Raw genomic sequence first — 23,039 nt, 5'->3', positions numbered from 1 at the left:
TCAAATAACTCACATCTGGGAACCGGGAGGTATGGTATGCTTTGATAGACTGAGTGACAGATACCATTTACCTAGTAGGGACATATTTTCATATTTGCAAGTTAAACACTTCCTCAATAGCAAGGCCCTGCATGTGGAATTAGCGAAGGGCATACCAGATTCTGAGGTCTTGTGCCGTCAGGCCGATAAAGTAGATAAGACTATTTCACGCTTAGACAGACTGTTGATGGGGATACCTAATTACACTTATGCTCACCTACTAGCCTGGGAGCATGACCTACCTGGCTTATCTCAGCAGGGCACATTGAAAATGGGTATAAATTGCTTTACCGATGGCACCTAACCCCCGCTAAACTTCATAAAATCTTTCCTAGGGTGTCTGACCAGTGCTGGAAACTATTTGGTTCCATAGGTACCTTTCTTCACCTGTGGTAGTTTTGCCCAAAAATACAAAATGTTTGGTCTCAAGTGACCACATGGGTGGGTGAGGTTCTGCACACCTCAGTTACCTTTTCAGCAGTGCAAGCTTTCCTATGGGTACACAATGAAGATGGTACAAGGGCACACCTGCTGTTTGTGAAATCTGTGGTGGTGGCCACCAGATGTGCAATTGCATACCTTTGGAAAGATAGTAGGGTCCCTTCGCTGCCTGAGATACAGGCTAGGGTTCATAAGATGTATGCTCTGGGCAAGATCACTGCATTTAAACAACAGCGGGTCCAGAGATTTGAGACAACGTGGGCACCGTATGCACTATGGATTTCACGAATGTCATCCTAGACAAGAAATTTTCAGGGAATGTGGACTACGTTCCATTTCGCAGAGTTCATCAACTGTTGACAGAGTCTATATTATGACTGGGAGCAACTCAGATTCACCCAGAGGGGAGGGGGGGGGAGGGTTAGGGAATGGAGTGCTTTAATAAGTGATAACTCTGTATCGGTTTCTTTTATTTTATTTCTACATTGTATTAAGTTTGCAGTATAGCATACTTTTACACTTTTATATATTTCTATAGAAAAGAAACCCGCAGATCAAGTAGTTCAAGCATCTGTTTATTTTATTATATGAATGTTCATCTTTCTCGAGTCAGTTAATATGATGTATACATTGTGGACGTTTTGAGCGTTTTTCACAAAGGCATTGTACTACAGTTGTTCATTATGATGTTATCAATAAAAAACTATTAATTCAAACAAAAAAAATAGAATAGCAGATATTGATCACATTGAGCTAGGAGCTCACATGGTCAACTCAGGTTTACAGAGGAACATAACTTGTTACATAGGGCACGTTGACACTGTTAACTGAACATAGAATAGCAGATGTTGATCACATCTAACTAGGGACTCATATAGTCAGCATGATTGCATATGCCATCCAGCACCCTTCGTGTCATCAGCCTTGTATCTAGGAGTCGTCAGGTCAGCAAAGGTGAGAAGGGAGTTTTCAGTGTCCAGCACTCTATACTTCTATTGAGCCAATATCTCCTACTCCCACCGGACACTGGAAAGTCCTGCTCTTTTATACCATGCCGTAAGCAAGTGTGCATGCAAGAGAGAAATGATTGATCACTATCCACCCATGTTATGTATCAACAGTTGCTATTACCCAGTCAGACTCGTCCTGTCCCTGGCATGCAGGCGGCTGATCAGACCGCCGTATTCCTGACAGGAAGCCAGAAAGCTGAGTTGCACAATCTGTTTAACAAGAACATGTTTATCCTACACTCCACCCTTGATCAATCATTCTCCAATGCAGGCACCACTGCATACAAAGCCACTGTAGTGGTATATTTACTTTGACGTGCTATTTTATGCACTCAATAGGTAAGATAACATGTACACGCTAGGCAGAGGAGGCATACACACATTACAATAAGGATAGAATGAAAAATCCTATTCAGAATCATTGTAGCAGTAGAGGAATGTCCAAAAAACACATCCCACCAAGAATGAGAGGTGTCTATTATCAATTATAGTTGTAAATGTAGTAGGCATTCCTTGGCAAAGTCCGCTCGAATCAGGCCACCAGTTACAGCAATGTCCACATGTCTCAGGGTCTGTTTCAATGAATCTGAGGTATTCAATACCTTTTGCAGTTTAGTTGAATCCAACAATGGTGTCTTAAAGAATGATAAGTCCAACTTTACCCCCAATTGCACATCAGCGATGTCCATTGCTAGTAAATAATATTGTTGAGAACCAAAAGTAAAACAAGTAACATTATACAGGCATCCTGTTAAAGTCAAATTATATACACATACAGTTCCAGGGAATGGAATTATGACACCAGTCACATTATCAGGTAATATTAGAAGACTACAGTGTGCCAAAGGCTGCTGCAACAAGCAATCATCGGGTAATGTGGAATACATTAAAGGGCAAGCCAATCCCATTAGTGTAGGGGTACACATTGTATTGTCAATAGTGTGATTACTGGTGGTCCATATCCATTTGTTAGCATGCAAAACTTGTATTAGCATACTTCCTCTTTCGGGAAGATAGACTGGGAAAGGAAGTGATGTAAATTTACATACAGTATCTGTTAATGTACTGACGCCTTTATACTTGACAACTAATCTAGTGATTTTGTCCTGAGTGGCCTTTGCTTTTACTACTTTTGCAGTTGTGGTGAGGTTCCAAACCACACAAGCATCGTATGCTTTACAAGTGAAATTATCCTGCGTTCCAGAGAAGGTGCTGTTCTTCCACTTGATAGTCCCCCATCCAGATGTTACTTCAACAGGCTGATATAGGGTGTGCACCATAACAATCATGGCAAAGACGTTGATCACCATAAACGGGAGATGCAAGCCAACCTGTAGCAAGAGAACGCAGCGTTAGTTATTCCCTTAGTTTACATCGGATACTGGGTACCTGTATCTAATGTTCATCTCCTTCTGGTAGTACAGTCAGTACTGCATGTTTGCCAACAGCTAAAATTTCACCTTTCCTAGGTTCTCTATGAGGTGTGAAGATCCATATTTTAGCTCCAGGATGTAGTTTACTTGGACTGGAGGTGCTTCCAAAGGCACCTTGTCCTCGGGGAGTGGAATTGGGAATTCCCCATGCCATTTGCTCTGTTACATAGGGAATATTAATCAATTGTACCATTTGGGTTTGGGCAGGAACGTAAATATCTTTAATCGTCTAGTTATGATACAGTACATATATGGGACCACAGTAGTCAGAATCAATGAGTCCCCCCAATACAGCTATGCCTTGTTTTGCACAACTAGATAAAATACACAGCCATCCAAAATGTTGCTTAGGGATGCTGCACCCAATCTGAAAATCATACAATAAAGATTCATGGGGAGGTATCACTATAGCGGTGGGATTGGTTACATCATATCCCTCAGCTTCATAACTATTTTAGCAAAGCAATTCGACATTTCCCGAAGGCGTAGCCCAGAAAATGATATTTCGGATCTGAGTAGAAGCAGGTTCATGATTATATAACTTCTGGAATGGAGTCATTCCATCCTTTTTTAAAGGTCTACTCTTTAGCAGCTGTAGAGCTGTGGACAATACAGATTTCCACCCCTTCATAGTGTCAAATTTTGTAAGACACCGTAACACACTTTTAATAACCCATTCATACACTCAATAAGGCCAACAGCTTGCGGATAATATGGAATTTGAAATATCCATTCAATGTAGTTGTCTCTAGCATATTGCTGCACTAAGTTACCAGTCCCTCTATCGCTCTGAACTTGTTTTGGTATTCCATAATAGCTACTCATTTCATTTAAAAGTTATAACGTAGCTATCTGATTAGCCTCTCGTGCAGGCACAGCCATCATGATTCCACTACAGGTATCTACTGCCATATATAAATATACATCTCCACATTTTCATAAACGGCCTATAAAATCTATTTGCCAAATAGTGGCAGGACTTAAACCACGATGAATATGCCCCTGCTCAATAGCCTGGGTGACCTTGGATGTGTCAACTGACAATATTCACATTGTGTGACTACATTTTGAAAATCAGGGAGGGATCTTGGTATCCCTCTGACTTGGACCCACCTGTGATTAGCTTGTGCCCACAAGTGGCCACTTTTTTCGTGTGCCCTTTTCCATAGCCCCTGCTCATTTCTGGTCGTCACACTGGCTCGGATGTTTGCATGTTTATCTGCAATGGAATTGTACAGATTAGATAAACATCTTTTACATGTGTATCTACATGGAACACTAATGCTTTTGGAGACACTCAGCACAGGCGTCAGAGCACATAACACATTCAATTCATCATTTCAGTGTTCTGCGGCAGTCAAACAAACAGAATATTGGGAATTCACAGCTACAAGGGGTGGCAGGCTAGGTGTTACTGGCACCACCACAGAGACCTATGGTGGCTAAGTACCCAATACTGATGTCTGGGGATCACCTTAGTTGTTCAGGTGAAGAAACTGTTAACAGCTCTACTAACCATGTCTTCTTCACAAGCGGATCAATAACCATCAAGGCCAATGCAGTGTCGGGGTCAGCACCAGAAATATACTCGCATTGGTGCCAGTGTCAATACTTTTCTCAGTGCTCATCCCAATCTTTCCCCAGCACCAATAACAATGTCTTAGAAGGACTCATTGATAGACAGTCACCACTACCCTGGTGCTCCCGGCAACATTTACTAACCAACATTTTCAATGCACCTGCCAGTGTCGATCAGGTGGACGTCACAGTTTTCCATAAGGCTCCATCCAGTGATGTCACCCACAGGTAAGGACTACCATCCTTCTTGTCCTGGGAAAGATATTATTTAAACCAATATAAAATTAGCAGATTTTTAACTTTTTGGGCACAGAGTTTTACATTTTTTTGCCCAAATTTACCCCAGGAGTAACACTGGAACACAGGCTGCCATCAGATCTTCACACTGACACTAACCCTGACCCTCTAAAGCACCATAATCCCCTACCCTAACCTGACTACTAACCAAAACCGTAACCCTACCCCAATCCCTCACTCACATTGCCATACCAGAAAGTACTGACCTTGGCCAGCTTCAAAACCACAACCTCTAACTTACTAACCCGGCTCCAAATCCTGAGGCCAACGAGCCTTTCATAGCAAGCACTTTTCAAAACTTATACTTGTTCTGTGGGAGTAGACACCCACCCATCTACCTCCCCCCCCCCTCCCCAAATTAAAGAAATTCTTATAAAGAAGAAAAGAAGTCTCCAAGATCCACTGGTTGCTTGAAGCAAACTTCTGCTTTTAAGCAGCTCACTCAAAGAATTCACATCCAACCTCTATTTTATTTAAACACAATTTCATTTGATATTTATATATATATTTATTCAGTAGACTGTTTTAGCCAGAACATAACAAATATACAACACTTGTATGCATCATAATTCAATCAGCAAAAATAAACAGCCAATGCAAAACGTAGAACAAAATCCCCAACCCTTCCGTTATTCCCCCACCCCTACACTACAAGGATTTCCACTGCTTGTAACTCTTCCATAAACAAGTTAAAAGCCTCCGATCTCTTTTTCCATTTTTACCTAAAACAGTCCGTCCTCTGCATCTCATCCAGTCCATTACATTGCATGAGCAGCTTTCTTCCTCCAGTTGGCCAAATCCAAGCATCTCACACAGTTAAGAACGTGAAACAAACTACTTTACCAATTAAAGAACCTCCTCAATCATCACCTTAAAAATAAAAAATTTATTATATTAAATTAGTAAAATAGACTTCATCACACACTTTGTGAAAGATTAAATACCTCTGCCTGAGGGACAGATCCCACCCAATACCAACATACTTATCCCCCAGCACCCACCTGCCCACATCCTATCTAAAACTCTGCCTAAGGGAGAGATGCCCACCCATTACCAGCATGCGTATCCCTCGTCAGCCTCCTAACCACACCCTGCCTAAGCGAGAGGTCACCACCCAGAACCCCATCACACGTGTCCCCATACACCCTCCTCCTCTCACAGTCTCAGATACTCTGCCTAAGAGAGAGATGCCCACTCAGTACCAGCATGTGCTTCCCCCAGCGCCCTCCTGCCCAAAACCTGTCTGAAACTCTGCCTAAGAGAGAGATGCCCACTCAGTACCAGCATGCGTATCCCTCATCAGCCTCCTAACCACGTCAGCCTCCTAACCACGTCAGCCTCCTAACCACACCCTGCCTAAGCGAGAGGTCACCACCCAGAACCCCATCACACGTGTCCCCATACACCCTCCTCCTCTCACAGTCTCAGACACTCTGCCTAAGGGAGAGATGCCCACTCAGTACCAGCATGTGCATCCCCCAGCACCTTCCTGCCAACACCCTCTCCACAATCTGTCAGACACTAAGACATGCACAGTCTACAATCTAACAAGCTTAACATACAGCCTATGCAGGGAAGGGAATACAGGCAAGAACATAACAGGAAGAGATCTCTCAAGGGCATGCTGTTTTTGCAGAACGCAAAGTTACTTCCAAGGAGCTAAGGGACAACGTGTAAGTCCAGAGTAAGACCTAAGGGAGAAAAGTAACATCCTACAGAGCAACATCCCAAAAACCTACAGCTGCAAGCCTAACTTGAGTATGACGTCCTATAAGCCTTTATATCCCTGAATGTGCCATCTCTCCATGCCTCTCCTCTGTAAGCAGATCTATATAAAGGCAGACATGACCTATCAAAAGAGTAATTATAAAGCAGTTTCCACACTATACAGACACACATGACACTTCTCCTCTCATGGTATTGTCAGGTTATAGGTTACACACGACACATTTGAAATGCTTCTTTTATACTCATTCAGATTTCCAAAACTAGTTATTACCAAGAATCCCAGTGTGAAATACCAGTAATCAAAATTATTGGCATATATTCCAGAGGTCAGACATGGAAATTTACATCTGCCTCCATTTGTAAATTTGACCTTAGAATGGATCTGAATGAGGGAAATTCTGACCTCCATTGCTCCCCATTCAGTCAGCCCAAGCCACCTGATTGAGGGAGGCAGGCTCACTGATGTTTTACATTTTCTCCTTTTTACATGTGAGTCTCCTATGTTTCACAACTAATTTTCAGGTGATTAAAATATTTATGTGAAAATTTAATGGCTCTAAAATTGAAGGGACTTTTTCCTTTCCTGGCTAAAACCTTTAATACTATTAAAATAAATTTTCTTTTTATTATATTAGACTTGGAGCAAAGCTATCCTACACATTTTAAATATCAGCGAGGATGCCACTCGTCAGTGAATTTTGAATTCACTTGTAATTCAACCCTATTCAGATCCATTCTGGTTCATTATAACCATCTAGCATAATAAAGAGATTTTTCTCTCTTATCTTAAATAAATATAAAAATGTGTGCATAGGACACCCAGCAACCGGACAACCCGTACGAATGGAGAATAGGGTACGAAGCCCCAAAGACGTCTCAGTGAACCAGATGTTTCAGCTCTGATGAGCAGCAACAACCACATATCCGGTAAAAGCCTGCAGATATACGGATACAAAGAAATTATACTGCATTCAGTTCCACCTAAGAAATAGTGGACGTACCAATGCGTAGGCTCATTATTTCTTTTGCCAGGGTATTCATTCACAAGCCCCAATACCCCATGTTGATCAGAGTCCTGCTGCAAGCGGAGCTCTATAAAGGAAAGACATCACAGATTAAAACAGAGCGATTATAAAGCACTTTCTGCACTGTACAAACACACGCTGCCCTTCTCCTGTCATGGTATTGTCAGGTTACAGGTTGTACACGACACATTTGAAATGCATATTTTATAATGATTAGGAATTCCCATCAAACCAGTTATTACCAGTAATCTCAGTGTGAAAAACTAGTAATCAAATTCATTGACATATATTCAAGAGGTCAGACATGGAAATTTACCACCGCCTCCATTTGTAAATTTCACCTTAGAATGGATCTGAATGAGGGAAATTCTGACCTCCACTGCTTCCCATTCAGTCAGCCCAAGCCACCTGATTGAGGGAGGCAGGCTCGCTGATGTTTTACATTTTCTCATTTTTACATGCGTGACTCCTATGTTTCACAACTAATTTTCAGGTGATTAAAATATTTATGTGAAAATTTAATGGCTCTAAAATTGAAGGGACATTTTTCTTTCCTGCCTAAAACCTTTAATACTATTTAAATTAGTTTTCTTTTTAGTACATTAGACTTGGAACAAAGCTAACTAGATATCCTAGACATTTAAAATATCAGCGAGGATGCCACTCCTCAGTGAATTTTGAATTCACTTGTAATTCAACACTATTCAGATCCATTCTGGTTCATTATAACCATCTAGCATAATAAAGAGATTTTTCTCTATTATCTTAAATAAATATAAAAATGTGTGCATAGGAAACCCAGCAACCGGACAACCCGTACGAATGGAGAATAGGGTACGAAGCACCAAAGATGTCTCATTGACACAGATGTTTCAGCTCTGACGAGTAGCAAGAACCACATATCCGGTAAAACCCTGCAGACATACGGATACAAAGAAATTATACTGCATTCAGATCCACCTAAGAAATAGTGGAAGTACCAATGCGTAGGCTCATTATTTCTTATGCCAGGGTCTGCATTCAGAAGCACCGACACCCCATGTTGATCAGAGTCCTGCTGCAAGCGGAGCTCTATAAAGGGAGACATCACCGATTAAAACAGAGCAATTATAAAGCACTTTCTGCACTGTACAAACACACGCTGCCCTTCTCCTGTCAGGGTATTGTCAGGTTACAGGTTGTACACGACACATTTGAAATGCTTATTTTATAATGATTAGGAATTCCAAAATTAATTACCAGGAATCCCAGTGTGAAATATTGGCATATATTCAAGAGGTCAGACATGGAAATTTACCACCGCCTCCATTTGTAAATTTGACCTTAGAATGGATCTGAATGAGGGAAATTCTGACCTCCACTGCTCCCCATTCAGTCAGCCCAAGCCACCTGACTGAGGGAGGCAGGCTCGCTGATGTTTTACATTTTCTCCTTTTTACGTGCGAGTCTCCTACATTTCTCAACTAATTTTCAGGTGATTAAAATATTTATGTGAAAATTTAATGGCTCTAAAATTGAAGGGACATTTTTATTTCCTAGCTAAAACCTTTAATACTATTAAAATAAGTTTTCTTTTTATTATATTAGACTTGGAGCAAAGCTAACTAGATATCATAGACATTTAAAATATCAGCGAGGATGCCACTCCTCAGTGAATTTTGAATTCACTTGTAATTCAACCCTATTCAGATCCTATTCTGGTTCATTATAACCATCTAGCATAATAAGAGATTTTTCTCTATCATCTTAAATAAATATAAAATGTGTGCATAGGACACCCAGCAACCGGACAACCCGTACGAATGGAGAATAGGGTACGAAGCCCCAAAGATGTCTCATTGACACAGATGTTTCAGCTCTGACGAGTAGCAAAACCACATATCCGGTAAAAGCCTGCAGACATACGGATACAAAGAAATTATACTGCATTCAGCTTCCACCTAAGAAATAGTGGAAGTACCAATGCGTAGGCTCATTATTTCTTTTGCCAGGGTATGCATTCATAAGCACCAATACCCCATGTTGATCAGAGTCCTGCTGCAAGCGGAGCTCTATAAAGGCAGACATCACCGATTAAAACACAACAATTCTAAAGCAGTTTCTGCACTGTACAAACACACGCTGCCCTTCTCCTGTCAGGGTATTGTCAGGTTACAGGTTGTACACGACACATTTGAAATGCATATTTTATACTCATTCGGAATTCCAAAATTAATTACCAGGAATCTCAGTGTGAAATACTAGTAATCAAATTCATTGGCATATATTCAAGAGGTCAGACATGGAAATTTACCACCGCCTCCATTTGTAAATTTGACCTTAGAATGGATCTGAATGAGGGAAATTCTGACCTCCTCTGCTCCCCATTCAGTCAGCCCAAGCCACCTGACTGAGGGAGGCAGGCTCGCTGATGTTTTACATTTTCTCATTTTTACGTGCGAGTCTCCTACATTTCACAACTAATTTTCAGGTGATTAAAATATTTATGTGAAAATTTAATGGCTCTAAAATTGAAGGGACATTTTTATTTCCTGGCTAAAACCTTTAATACTATTAAAATAATTTTCTTTTTATTATATTAGACTTAGAGCAAAGCTAACTAGATATCATAGACATTTAAAATATCAGCGAGGATGCCACTCCTCAGTGCATTTTGAATTCACTTGTAATTCAACCCTATTCAGATCCATTCTGGTTCATTATAATGACAATTTTCTCTATTATCTTAAATAAATATAAAAATGTGTGCATAGGAAACCCAGCAACCGGACAACCCGTACGAATGGAGAATAGGGTACGAAGCCTCAAAGACGTCTCAGTGAACCAGATGTTTCAGCTCTGATGAGCAGCAAGAACCACATATCCGGTAAAACCCTGCAGACATACGGATACAAAGAAATTATACTGCATTCACTTCCGCCTAAGAAATAGTGGAAGTACCAATGCGTAGGCTCATTATTTCTTATGCCAGGGTATTCATTCACAAGCACCGACACCCCATGTTGATCAGAGTCCTGCTGCAAGCGGAGCTCTATAAAGGGAGACATCACCGATTAAAACAGAGCAATTATAAAGCAGTTTCTGCATTAAACAAACACACGCTGCCCTTCTCCTGTCAGGGTATTGTCAGGTTACAGGTTGTACACGACACATTTGAAATGCATATTTTATACTCATTCGGAATTCCAAAATTAATTACCAGGAATCTCAGTGTGAAATACTAGTAATCAAATTCATTGGCATATATTCAAGAGGTCAGACATGGAAATTTACCACCGCCTCCATTTGTAAATTTGACCTTAGAATGGATCTGAATGAGGGAAATTCTGACCTCCTCTGCTCCCCATTCAGTCAGCCCAAGCCACCTGACTGAGGGAGGCAGGCTCGCTGATGTTTTACATTTTCTCATTTTTACGTGCGAGTCTCCTACATTTCACAACTATTTTTCAGGTGATTAAAATATTTATGTGAAAATTTAATGGCTCTAAAATTGAAGGGACATTTTTATTTCCTGGCTAAAACCTTTAATACTATTAAAATAAATTTTCTTTTTATTATATTAGACTTGCAGCAAAGCTAACTAGATATCATAGACATTTAAAATATCAGCGAGGATGCCACTCCTCAGTGCATTTTGAATTCACTTGTAATTCAACCCTATTCAGATCCATTCTGGTTCATTATAATGACAATTTTCTCTATCATCCTAAATAAATATTAAAACTTGTGCATAGGAAACCCAGCAACCGGACAACCCGTATGAATGGAGAATAGGGTACGAAGCCCCAAAGACGTCTCAGTGAACCAGATGTTTCAGCTCTGATGAGCAGCAAGAACCACATATCCGGTAAAAGCCTGCAGATATACGGATACAAAGAAATTATACTGCATTCACTTCCGCCTAGGAAATACTGGAAATACCAATGCGTAGGCTCATTATTTCTTATGCCAGGGTATGCATTCACAAGCACCGATACCCCATGTTGATCAGAGTCCAGCTGCAAGCGGAGCTCTATAAAGGGAGACATCACCGATTAAAACAGCAATTATAAAGCAGTTTCTGCACTATACAAACACACGCTGCCCTTCTCCTGTCATGGTATTGTCAGGTTACAGGTTGTACACGACACATTTGAAATGCATATTTTATATTCATTCAGAATTCCAAAATTAATTACCAGGAATCCCAGTGTGAAATATTGGCATATATTCAAGAGGTCAGACATGGAAATTTACCACCGCCTCCATTTGTAAATTTGACCTTAGAATGGATCTGAATGAGGGAAATTCTGACCTCCACTGCTCCCCATTCAGTCAGCCCAAGCCACCTGACTGAGGGAGGCAGGCTCGCTGATTTTTTACATTTTCTCCTTTTTACGTGCGAGTCTCCTACGTTTCTCAACTAATTTTCAGGTGATTAAAATATTTGTGTGAAAATGTAATGGCTCTAAAAATGAAGGGACATTTTTATTTCCTGGCTAAAACCTTTAATACTATTAAAATAAGTTTTCTTTTTATTATATTAGACTTGGAGCAAAGCTAACTAGATATCATAGACATTTAAAATATCAGCGAGGATGCCACTCGTGAGTGAATTTTGAATTCACTTGTAATTCAACCCTATTCAGATACATTCTGGTTCATTATAACCATCTAGCATAATAAAGAGATTTTTCTCTCTTATCTTAAATAAATATAAAAATGTGTGCATAGGACACCCAGCAACCGGACAACCCGTACGAATGGAGAATAGGGTACGAAGCCCCAAAGACGTCTCAGTGAACCAGATGTTTCAGCTCTGATGAGCAGCAACAACCACATATCCGGTAAAAGCCTGCAGATATACGGATACAAAGAAATTATACTGCATTCAGTTCCACCTAAGAAATAGTGGACGTACCAATGCGTAGGCTCATTATTTCTTTTGCCAGGGTATTCATTCACAAGCCCCAATACCCCATGTTGATCAGAGTCCTGCTGCAAGCGGAGCTCTATAAAGGAAAGACATCACAGATTAAAACAGAGCGATTATAAAGCACTTTCTGCACTGTACAAACACACGCTGCCCTTCTCCTGTCATGGTATTGTCAGGTTACAGGTTGTACACGACACATTTGAAATGCATATTTTATAATGATTAGGAATTCCCATCAAACCAGTTATTACCAGTAATCTCAGTGTGAAAAACTAGTAATCAAATTCATTGACATATATTCAAGAGGTCAGACATGGAAATTTACCACCGCCTCCATTTGTAAATTTCACCTTAGAATGGATCTGAATGAGGGAAATTCTGACCTCCACTGCTCCCCATTCAGTCAGCCCAAGCCACCTGACTGAGGGAGGCAGGCTCGCTGATGTTTTACATTTTCTCCTTTTTACGTGCGAGTCTCCTACATTTCTCAACTAATTTTCAGGTGATTAAAATATTTATGTGAAAATTTAATGGCTCTAAAATTGAAGGGACATTTTTATTTCCTGGCTAAAACCTTTAATACTATTAAAATAAGTTTTCTTTTTATTATATTAGACTTAGAGCAAAGCTAACTAGATATCAGAGACATTTAAAATATCAGCGAGGATGCCACTCAGTGCATTTTGAATTCACTTCTAATTCAACCCTATTCAGATCCATTCTGGTTCATTATAATGAGATTTTTCTCTATTATCTTAAATAAATATAAAAATGTGTGCATAGGAAACCCAGCAACCGGACAACCCGTACGAATGGAGAATAGGGTACGAAGCCTCAAAGACGTCTCAGTGAACCAGATGTTTCAGCTCTGATGAGCAGCAAGAACCACATATCCGGTAAAACCCTGCAGACATACGGATACAAAGAAATTATACTGCATTCACTTCCGCCTAAGAAATAGTGGAAGTACCAATGCGTAGGCTCATTATTTCTTATGCCAGGGTATTCATTCACAAGCACCGACACCCCATGTTGATCAGAGTCCTGCTGCAAGCGGAGCTCTATAAAGGGAGACATCACCGATTAAAACAGAGCAATTATAAAGCAGTTTCTGCATTAAACAAACACACGCTGCCCTTCTCCTGTCAGGGTATTGTCAGGTTACAGGTTGTACACGACACATTTGAAATGCATATTTTATACTCATTCGGAATTCCAAAATTAATTACCAGGAATCTCAGTGTGAAATACTAGTAATCAAATTCATTGGCATATATTCAAGAGGTCAGACATGGAAATTTACCACCGCCTCCATTTGTAAATTTGACCTTAGAATGGATCTGAATGAGGGAAATTCTGACCTCCTCTGCTCCCCATTCAGTCAGCCCAAGCCACCTGACTGAGGGAGGCAGGCTCGCTGATGTTTTACATTTTCTCATTTTTACGTGCGAGTCTCCTACATTTCACAACTATTTTTCAGGTGATTAAAATATTTATGTGAAAATTTAATGGCTCTAAAATTGAAGGGACATTTTTATTTCCTGGCTAAAACCTTTAATACTATTAAAATAAATTTTCTTTTTATTATATTAGACTTGCAGCAAAGCTAACTAGATATCATAGACATTTAAAATATCAGCGAGGATGCCACTCCTCAGTGCATTTTGAATTCACTTGTAATTCAACCCTATTCAGATCCATTCTGGTTCATTATAATGACAATTTTCTCTATCATCCTAAATAAATATTAAAACTTGTGCATAGGAAACCCAGCAACCGGACAACCCGTATGAATGGAGAATAGGGTACGAAGCCCCAAAGACGTCTCAGTGAACCAGATGTTTCAGCTCTGATGAGCAGCAAGAACCACATATCCGGTAAAAGCCTGCAGATATACGGATACAAAGAAATTATACTGCATTCACTTCCGCCTAGGAAATACTGGAAATACCAATGCGTAGGCTCATTATTTCTTATGCCAGGGTATGCATTCACAAGCACCGATACCCCATGTTGATCAGAGTCCAGCTGCAAGCGGAGCTCTATAAAGGGAGACATCACCGATTAAAACAGCAATTATAAAGCAGTTTCTGCACTATACAAACACACGCTGCCCTTCTCCTGTCATGGTATTGTCAGGTTACAGGTTGTACACGACACATTTGAAATGCATATTTTATATTCATTCAGAATTCCAAAATTAATTACCAGGAATCCCAGTGTGAAATATTGGCATATATTCAAGAGGTCAGACATGGAAATTTACCACCGCCTCCATTTGTAAATTTGACCTTAGAATGGATCTGAATGAGGGAAATTCTGACCTCCACTGCTCCCCATTCAGTCAGCCCAAGCCACCTGACTGAGAGAGGCAGGCTCGCTGATTTTTTACATTTTCTCCTTTTTACGTGCGAGTCTCCTACGTTTCTCAACTAATTTTCAGGTGATTAAAATATTTGTGTGAAAATGTAATGGCTCTAAAAATGAAGGGACATTTTTATTTCCTGGCTAAAACCTTTAATACTATTAAAATAAGTTTTCTTTTTATTATATTAGACTTGGAGCAAAGCTAACTAGATATCATAGACATTTAAAATATCAGCGAGGATGCCACTCGTCAGTGAATTTTGAATTCACTTGTAATTCAACCCTATTCAGATCCATTCTGGTTCATTATAACCATCTAGCATAATAAAGAGATTTTTCTCTCTTATCTTAAATAAATATAAAAATGTGTGCATAGGACACCCAGCAACCGGACAACCCGTACGAATGGAGAATAGGGTACGAAGCCCCAAAGACGTCTCAGTGAACCAGATGTTTCAGCTCTGATGAGCAGCAACAACCACATATCCGGTAAAAGCCTGCAGATATACGGATACAAAGAAATTATACTGCATTCAGTTCCACCTAAGAAATAGTGGACGTACCAATGCGTAGGCTCATTATTTCTTTTGCCAGGGTATTCATTCACAAGCCCCAATACCCCATGTTGATCAGAGTCCTGCTGCAAGCGGAGCTCTATAAAGGAAAGACATCACAGATTAAAACAGAGCGATTATAAAGCACTTTCTGCACTGTACAAACACACGCTGCCCTTCTCCTGTCATGGTATTGTCAGGTTACAGGTTGTACACGACACATTTGAAATGCATATTTTATAATGATTAGGAATTCCCATCAAACCAGTTATTACCAGTAATCTCAGTGTGAAAAACTAGTAATCAAATTCATTGACATATATTCAAGAGGTCAGACATGGAAATTTACCACCGCCTCCATTTGTAAATTTCACCTTAGAATGGATCTGAATGAGGGAAATTCTGACCTCCACTGCTCCCCATTCAGTCAGCCCAAGCCACCTGACTGAGGGAGGCAGGCTCGCTGATGTTTTACATTTTCTCCTTTTTACATGCGAGTCTCCTACGTTTCACAAATAATTTTCAGGTGATTAAAATATTTATGTGAAAATTTAATGGCTCTAAAATTGAAGGGACATTTTTCTTTCCTGCCTAAAACCTTTAATACTATTTAAATTAGTTTTCTTTTTAGTACATTAGACTTGGAACAAAGCTAACTAGATATCCTAGACATTTAAAATATCAGCGAGGATGCCACTCCTCAGTGAATTTTGAATTCACTTGTAATTCAACACTATTCAGATCCATTCTGGTTCATTATAACCATCTAGCATAATAAAGAGATTTTTCTCTATTATCTTAAATAAATATAAAAATGTGTGCATAGGAAACCCAGCAACCGGACAACCCGTACGAATGGAGAATAGGGTACGAAGCACCAAAGATGTCTCATTGACACAGATGTTTCAGCTCTGACAAGTAGCAACAAACACATCTCCAGCAAAACCCTGCAGACATACGGATACAAAGAAATTATACTGCATTCAGTTCCGCCTAAGAAATACTGGAAGTACCAATGCGTAGGCTCATTATTTCTTTTGCCAGGTTATGCATTCACAAGCACCGACACCCCATGTTGATCACAGTCCCGCTGCAAGCAGAGCTCTATAAAGGGAGACATCACCGATTAAAACACAGCAATTATAAAGCACTTTCTGCACTATACAAACACACGCTGCCCTTCTCCTGTCAGGGTATTGTCAGGTTACAGGTTGTACACGACACATTTGAAATGCATATTTTATATTCATTCAGAATTCCAAAATTAATTATCAGGAATCCCAGTGTGAAATATTGGCATATATTCAAGAGGTCAGACATGGAAATTTACCACCACCTCCATTTGTAAATTTGACCTTAGAATGGATCTGAATGAGGGAAATTCTGACCTCCACTGCTCCCCATTCAGTCAGCCCAAGCCACCTGATTGAGGGAGGCAGGCTCGCTGATGTTTTACATTTTCTCCTTTTTACGTGCGAGTCTCCTACGTTTCACAACTATTTTTCAGGTGATTAAAATATTTATGTGAAAATTTAATGGCTCTAAAATTGAAGGAACATTTTTCTTTCCTGGCTAAAACCTTTAATACTATGAAAATTAGTTTCTTTTTAGTACATTAGACTTTGAGCAAAGCTATCCTAGACATTTAAAATATCAGCGAGGATGCCTCTCCTCAGTGAATTTTGAATTCACTTGTAATTCAACAGTATTCAGATCCATTCTGGTTCATAATAACCAACTAGCATAATAAAGAGATTTTTCTCTATTATCTTAAATAAATATATAAATGTGTGCATAGGAAACCCAGCAACCGGACAACCCGTACGAATGGAGAATAGGGTACGAAGCCCCAAAGATGTCTCATTGACACAGATGTTTCAGCTCTGACGAGTAGCAAGAACCACATATCCGGTAAAAGCCTGCAGATATACGGATACAAAGAAATTATACTGCATTCAGATCCACCTAAGAAATAGTGGAAGTACCAATGCGTAGGCTCATTATTTCTTATGCCAGGGTATGCATTCAGAAGCACCGATACCCCATGTTGATCACAGTCCTGCTGCAAGCGGAGCTCTATAAAGGGAGACATCACCGATTAAAACAGAGCAATTATAAAGCACTTTCTGCACTGTACAAACACACGCTGCCCTTCTCCTGTCAGGGTATTGTCAGGTTACAGGTTGTACACGACACATTTGAAATGCTTATTTTATAATGATTAGGATTTCCAAAATTAATTACCAGGAATCCCAGTGTGAAATATTGGCATATATTCAAGAGGTCAGACATGGAAATTTACCACCGCCTCCATTTGTAAATTTGACCTTAGAATGGATCTGAATGAGGGAAATTCTGACCTCCACTGCTCCCCATTCAGTCAGCCCAAGCCACCTGACTGAGGGAGGCAGGCTCGCTGATGTTTTACATTTTCTCCTTTTTACGTGCGAGTCTCCTACATTTCTCAACTAATTTTCAGGTGATTAAAATATTTATGTGAAAATTTAATGGCTCTAAAATTGAAGGGACATTTTTATTTCCTGGCTAAAATCTTTAATACTATTAAAATAAATTTTGTTTTTATTATATTAGACTTGGAGCAAAGCTAACTAGATATCATACACATTTAAAATATCAGCGAGGATGCCACTCCTCAGTGCATTTTGAATTCACTTGTAATTCAACCCTATTCAGATCTATTCTGGTTCTTTATAATGAGATTTTTCTCTATCATCTTAAATAAATATTAAAATGTGTGCATAGGACACCCAGCAACCGGACAACCCGTACGAATGGAGAATAGGGTACGAAGCCCCAAAGATGTCTCATTGACACAGATGTTTCAGCTCTGACGAGTAGCAAGAAACACATCTCCAGCAAAAGGCAGACATCACCGATTAAAACAGAGCAATTATAAAGCAGTTTCTGCACTATACAAACACACGCTGCCCTTCTCCTGTCAGGGTATTGTCAGGTTACAGGTTGTACACGACACATTTGAAATGCATATTTTATACTCATTCGGAATTCCCATCAAACCAGTTATTACCAGGAATCCCAGTTGGAAATATTGGCATATATTCAAGAGATCAGACATGGAAATTTACCACTGCCTCCACTTGTAAATTTGACCTTAGAATGGATCTGAATGAGGGAAATTCTGACCTCCACTGCTCCCCATTCAGTCAGCCCAAGCCACCTGACTGAGGGAGACAGGCGCGCTGATGTTTTACATTTTCTCCTTTTTACATGTGAGTCTCCTATGTTTCACAAGTAATTTTCAGGTGATTAAAATATTTGTGAAAATTTAATGGCTCTAATATTGAAGGGACATTTTTCTTTAATACTATTAAAATTAGTTTTCTTTTTATTATATTAGACTTGGAGCTAAGCTATCCTAGACATTTAAAATATCAGCAAGGATGCCACTCAGAGAATTTTGAATTTATTTGTAATTCAACACTATTCAGATCCATTCTGGTTCATTATAACCATCTAGCATAATAAAGAGATTTTTCTCTATTATCTTAAATAAATATGAAAATGTGTGCATAGGAAACCCAGCAACCGGACAAGCCGTACGAATGGAGAATAGGGTACGAAGCCTCAATGACCAAGATGTTTCAGCTCTGACGAGTAGCAAGAACCACATATCCGGCAAAAGCCTGCAGACATACGGATACAAAAAAATTATACTGCATTCAGTTCCACCTAAGAAATAGTGGAAGTACCAATGCGTAGGCTCATTATTTCTTTTGCCAGGGTATTCATTCACAAGCCCCAATACCCCATGTTGATCAGAGTCCTGCTGCAAGCGGAGCTCTATAAAGGAAAGACATCACCGATTAAAACACAGCAATTATAAAGCACTTTCTGCACTGTACAAACACACGCTGCCCTTCTCCTGTCATGGTATTGTCAGGTTACAGGTTGTACACGACACATTTGAAATGCATATTTTATAATGATTAGGAAATCCCATCAAACCAGTTATTACCAGTAATCTCAGTGTGAAATACTAGTAATCAAATTCATTGGCATATATTCAAGAGGTCAGACATGGAAATTTACCACCGCCTCCATTCGTAAATTTCTCCTTAGAATGGATCTGAATGAGGGAAAATCTGACCTCCACTGCTCCCCATTCAGTCAGCCCAAGCCACCTGACTGAGGGAGGCAGGCTCGCTGATGTTTTACATTTTCTCCTTTTTACGTGCGAGTCTCCTACATTTCTCAACTAATTTTCAGGTGATTAAAATATTTATGTGAAAATTTAATGGCTCTAACATTGAAGGGACATTTTTCTTTAATACTATTAAAATAAGTTTTCTTTTAATTATATTAGACTTGGAACAAAGCTTACTAGATATCCTAGACATTTAAAATATCAGCGAGGATGCCACTCAGAGAATTTTGAATTCACTTTTAATTCAACCCTATTCAGATCCATTCTGGTTCATTATAATTAGATTTTTCTGTATTATCTGAAATAAATATAAAAATGTGTGCATAGGAAACCCAGCAACTGGACAACCCGTACGAATGGAGAATAGGGTACGAAGCCTAAAGGACGTATCAGTGACCCAGATGTTTCAGCTCTGACGAGCAGCAAGAACCACATATCCGGTACAAGACTGCAGACATACGGATACAAAGAAATTATACTGCATTCAGTTCCACCTAAGAAATAGTGGAAATACCAATGCGTAGGCTCATTATTTCTCATGCCAGCATATGCATTCACAAATGCCATGACCCCAAGCGGAGCTCTATAAAATCAGACATCAACTATTAAAAGAGAACGATTATAAAGCTGTTTCACACCATACAAAAGCACACACTACCCTTCTCCTGTCAGGGTATTGTCCGGTTATAGGTTGCACATGAAACATTTGAAATGCTTGTTTCATACTTATTCGGAATTCCCATCAAACCAGTTATTACCAGGAATCCCAGTGTGAAATATTGACATATATTCAAGAGGTCAGACATGGAAATTTACCACCGCCTCCATTTGTAAATTTCACCTTAGAATGGATCTGAATGAGGGAAATTCTGACCTCCACTGCTCTCCATTCAGTCAGCCCAAGCCACCTGATTCTAGGAGGCAGTCTCACTGATATTTTACATTTTCGCCGTTTTACAGTAGTGTCTCCTATGTTTCAAAACTAATTTTCAGGTAATGATTATATTTATGGGAAAATCTAATAGCTCTAAATTTGAAAGAATATTTTTCCTTTCTGGCTAAAACCTTTAAGACTATTAAAATAACTTTTCTTCTCATTACATTAGAATCAGAGCAAAGCTAACTAGATATCCTAAACATTTAATATATCAGCGAGGATGCCACTCCCCAGTAATTTTTGAATTCACTTATAATTCATCCCTATTCAGATCCATTCTGATTCATCATAAACATATAACATAATTAAGAGTTTTTTCTCTAATATCAAGTACATATAAAAATATATGCATAGGAAACTCAGTGACCGGACAACCCATACCCAATGGAGAATAGGGTGCAAATCCACAAAGACGTCTCAGCTATGACGAGTGCCAAAAACCACATATCCGGTAAAATCCTGCAGACATACAGATACAAATAATTATACTGCATTCAGTTCCGCCTAAGAAATAGTTAAAGTGCCAATGCGTAGGCTCATTATTTCTCATGCCTGGGTATGCATTCACAAACAGACTGATCCTATGTTGGTCAGAGTTTCACTGCAAGCGGAGCTCAATAAAGGCAGACTTCACCTATTAAAACAGAGTAATTATGAAGCTATTTCAACAATGCACAAAGGTAACCTTCTCCTGTCATGGTATTGTCAGGTTAAAGGTTACACACCACACTTTTAAAATGTATATTTTATAGGGATGTTAATCGGGTACCTGATCTTTTTCATGACCGGGTTCGTCTGGCAGCCGGAAGATGATATGTTCCCGCGGATCAGCATTTTTTTTTTGTAAAAAAATCATTTTTCCGAATAGTGCGCACTAACACGAGTTAGTGCACACTATCTGTCAGTTAGTGCACACTATAAAAAATGATAGTTAACGGTTTAAAAGTAACATTTGAGGAAATGTTTTGTTAGCTAGAGGTATTGTTCTGCGTCCCCATTGGCTGTCTCTCCACTGTGGAGACAGCCAATGGGAAAGTAAAACCATATATTTAACAGATTTATTTCAGTACGCACTAAATCGCGGGTAGTGCACTATCCACGATTTAGTGCGCACTAAGCCGCACATGCTTGGTGCTGTTCACCGTGGCCATTTTGCTATCAGATAGCACACAGCCATGCACGGACAAGACTCAGACGTGCAGTGCAAACAAGCATTACCAAATTAACATTGCATGCTCTTTAAATTTAACCACTGTAATTATAATAAATAAGTACTAATATTAGAAACTTTGTTTAGTTTTTCTATAGTATTTTAATGTTTTGAAGCTCATGTCGCAAGTTTTTTATTAAATGTTTTGTTTCATTAAAGCAGCATATTAAATGAAAATAAGTACTTAATTTAATTTTATGTAAAGTTTCTTTAGTTTAATACACAAAGTACTTCAGTATATTTTATGCTACTCTAGTGAAAAAAAAGAAGTTTAACACAGGAACTGCAAACTTGAGCAAAGTTCTCACAAATTTTATCTGCAAGGCCCATCTGAACAGACAGCTGTCCTTCAGGGACTGCCTGGTCCTTCACCTCCCCCTCATACCAGCCAGTGAATGGTGTGAGGGGGGGGGGGGGAGGGATGTGAGCGGGGAGACAGCCCCTGTATTCAGGTCTGATTTTCTGAAGAGAGCTGTCCTTCAAAGATAGGGACTGCATGGCCCTTCACCCCCTCTCCCATATACCAGCAGTAAATGGTGTGGGAGGGGGGTGAAGCGGGGGACAGCCCCTGCATTCAGGTCTGACTTTCTGAAAAGAGCTGTCCTTCAGAGACAGGGACTGTCCCCCCTCCCATATACCAGCAGTGAATAGTGTGGGGGGGGGGGGGGGGAAGGGATGTGAACGGGGAGACAGCCCCTGCATTCAGGTCTGATTTTCCAAAGAGAGCTGTCCTTCAGAGACAGGGACTCCCCCCCTCCCATATACCAGCAGTGAATGGTGTGTGTATGTGTGGGGGGGGGGGGGGGGAGAGAGATGTGAACGGGGAGACAGCCCCTGCATTCAGGTCTGACTTTCTGAAAAGAGCTGTCCTTCAGAGACAGGGACTGTCACCCCTCCCATATACCAGCAGGGAATGGTGTGGGTGGGATGTGGAGGGGGAGACAGCCCCTGCATTCAGGTCTGACTTTCTGAAGAGACCTTCCTTCAGAGACAGGGACTGTCACCCCTCCCATATACCAGCAGTGAATGGTGTGTGTGAGTGTGTGTGTGTGGGGGGGGGGGGGGGGAGAGATGTGAATGGGGAGACAGCCCCTGCGTTCAGGTCTGACTTTCTGAAGAGACCTGCCTTCAGAGACAGGGACTGTCCCCCCTCCCATATACCAGCAGTGAATGGTGTGGGTATGGGTGGGATGTGGAGGGGGAGACAGCCCCTGCTTTCAGGTCTGATTTTCTGAAGAGAGCTGTCCTTCAGAGACAGGGACTGCCCCCCTCCCATATACCAGCAGTGAATGGTGTGGGGGGGAGGGATGTGAAGGGGG

The 23,039-nt window shown here is 40.1% G+C and overlaps 1 long non-coding RNA gene across 19 annotated transcripts; it reads right to left on the bottom strand.

Moving 5' to 3' along the window:
• Positions 1 to 1,045: 1,045 nt before the first annotated feature.
• LOC115080793 lies at positions 1,046 to 22,109 on the bottom strand. 19 transcript variants are annotated; one of them, XR_003853655.1, is made up of 16 exons: positions 20,088 to 20,131; positions 19,119 to 19,209; positions 17,373 to 17,463; positions 16,401 to 16,491; positions 15,397 to 15,487; positions 14,418 to 14,508; positions 13,437 to 13,527; positions 12,452 to 12,542; positions 10,492 to 10,582; positions 9,512 to 9,602; positions 8,532 to 8,622; positions 7,528 to 7,618; positions 5,521 to 5,668; positions 4,663 to 4,753; positions 4,037 to 4,142; positions 1,046 to 2,821 (listed from the first exon to the last, which is right to left on the bottom strand). It is a non-coding gene; the product is annotated as an uncharacterized LOC115080793 (long non-coding RNA). The 19 variants fall into 19 exon arrangements; XR_003853667.1 differs by lacking the exon at positions 13,437 to 13,527 and adding an exon at positions 11,473 to 11,563; XR_003853657.1 differs by lacking the exon at positions 14,418 to 14,508 and adding an exon at positions 11,473 to 11,563.
• Between the last annotated feature and the right edge of the window lie 930 nt (positions 22,110 to 23,039).

The sequence above is a fragment of the Rhinatrema bivittatum genome, chromosome 19 (genome assembly GCF_901001135.1).
Source record: "Rhinatrema bivittatum chromosome 19, aRhiBiv1.1, whole genome shotgun sequence".
Taxonomy (NCBI): domain Eukaryota; kingdom Metazoa; phylum Chordata; class Amphibia; order Gymnophiona; family Rhinatrematidae; genus Rhinatrema; species Rhinatrema bivittatum.
Note: the sequence above shows the minus strand (reverse complement) of the source record. Positions and strands in the feature narration are given on the sequence as shown.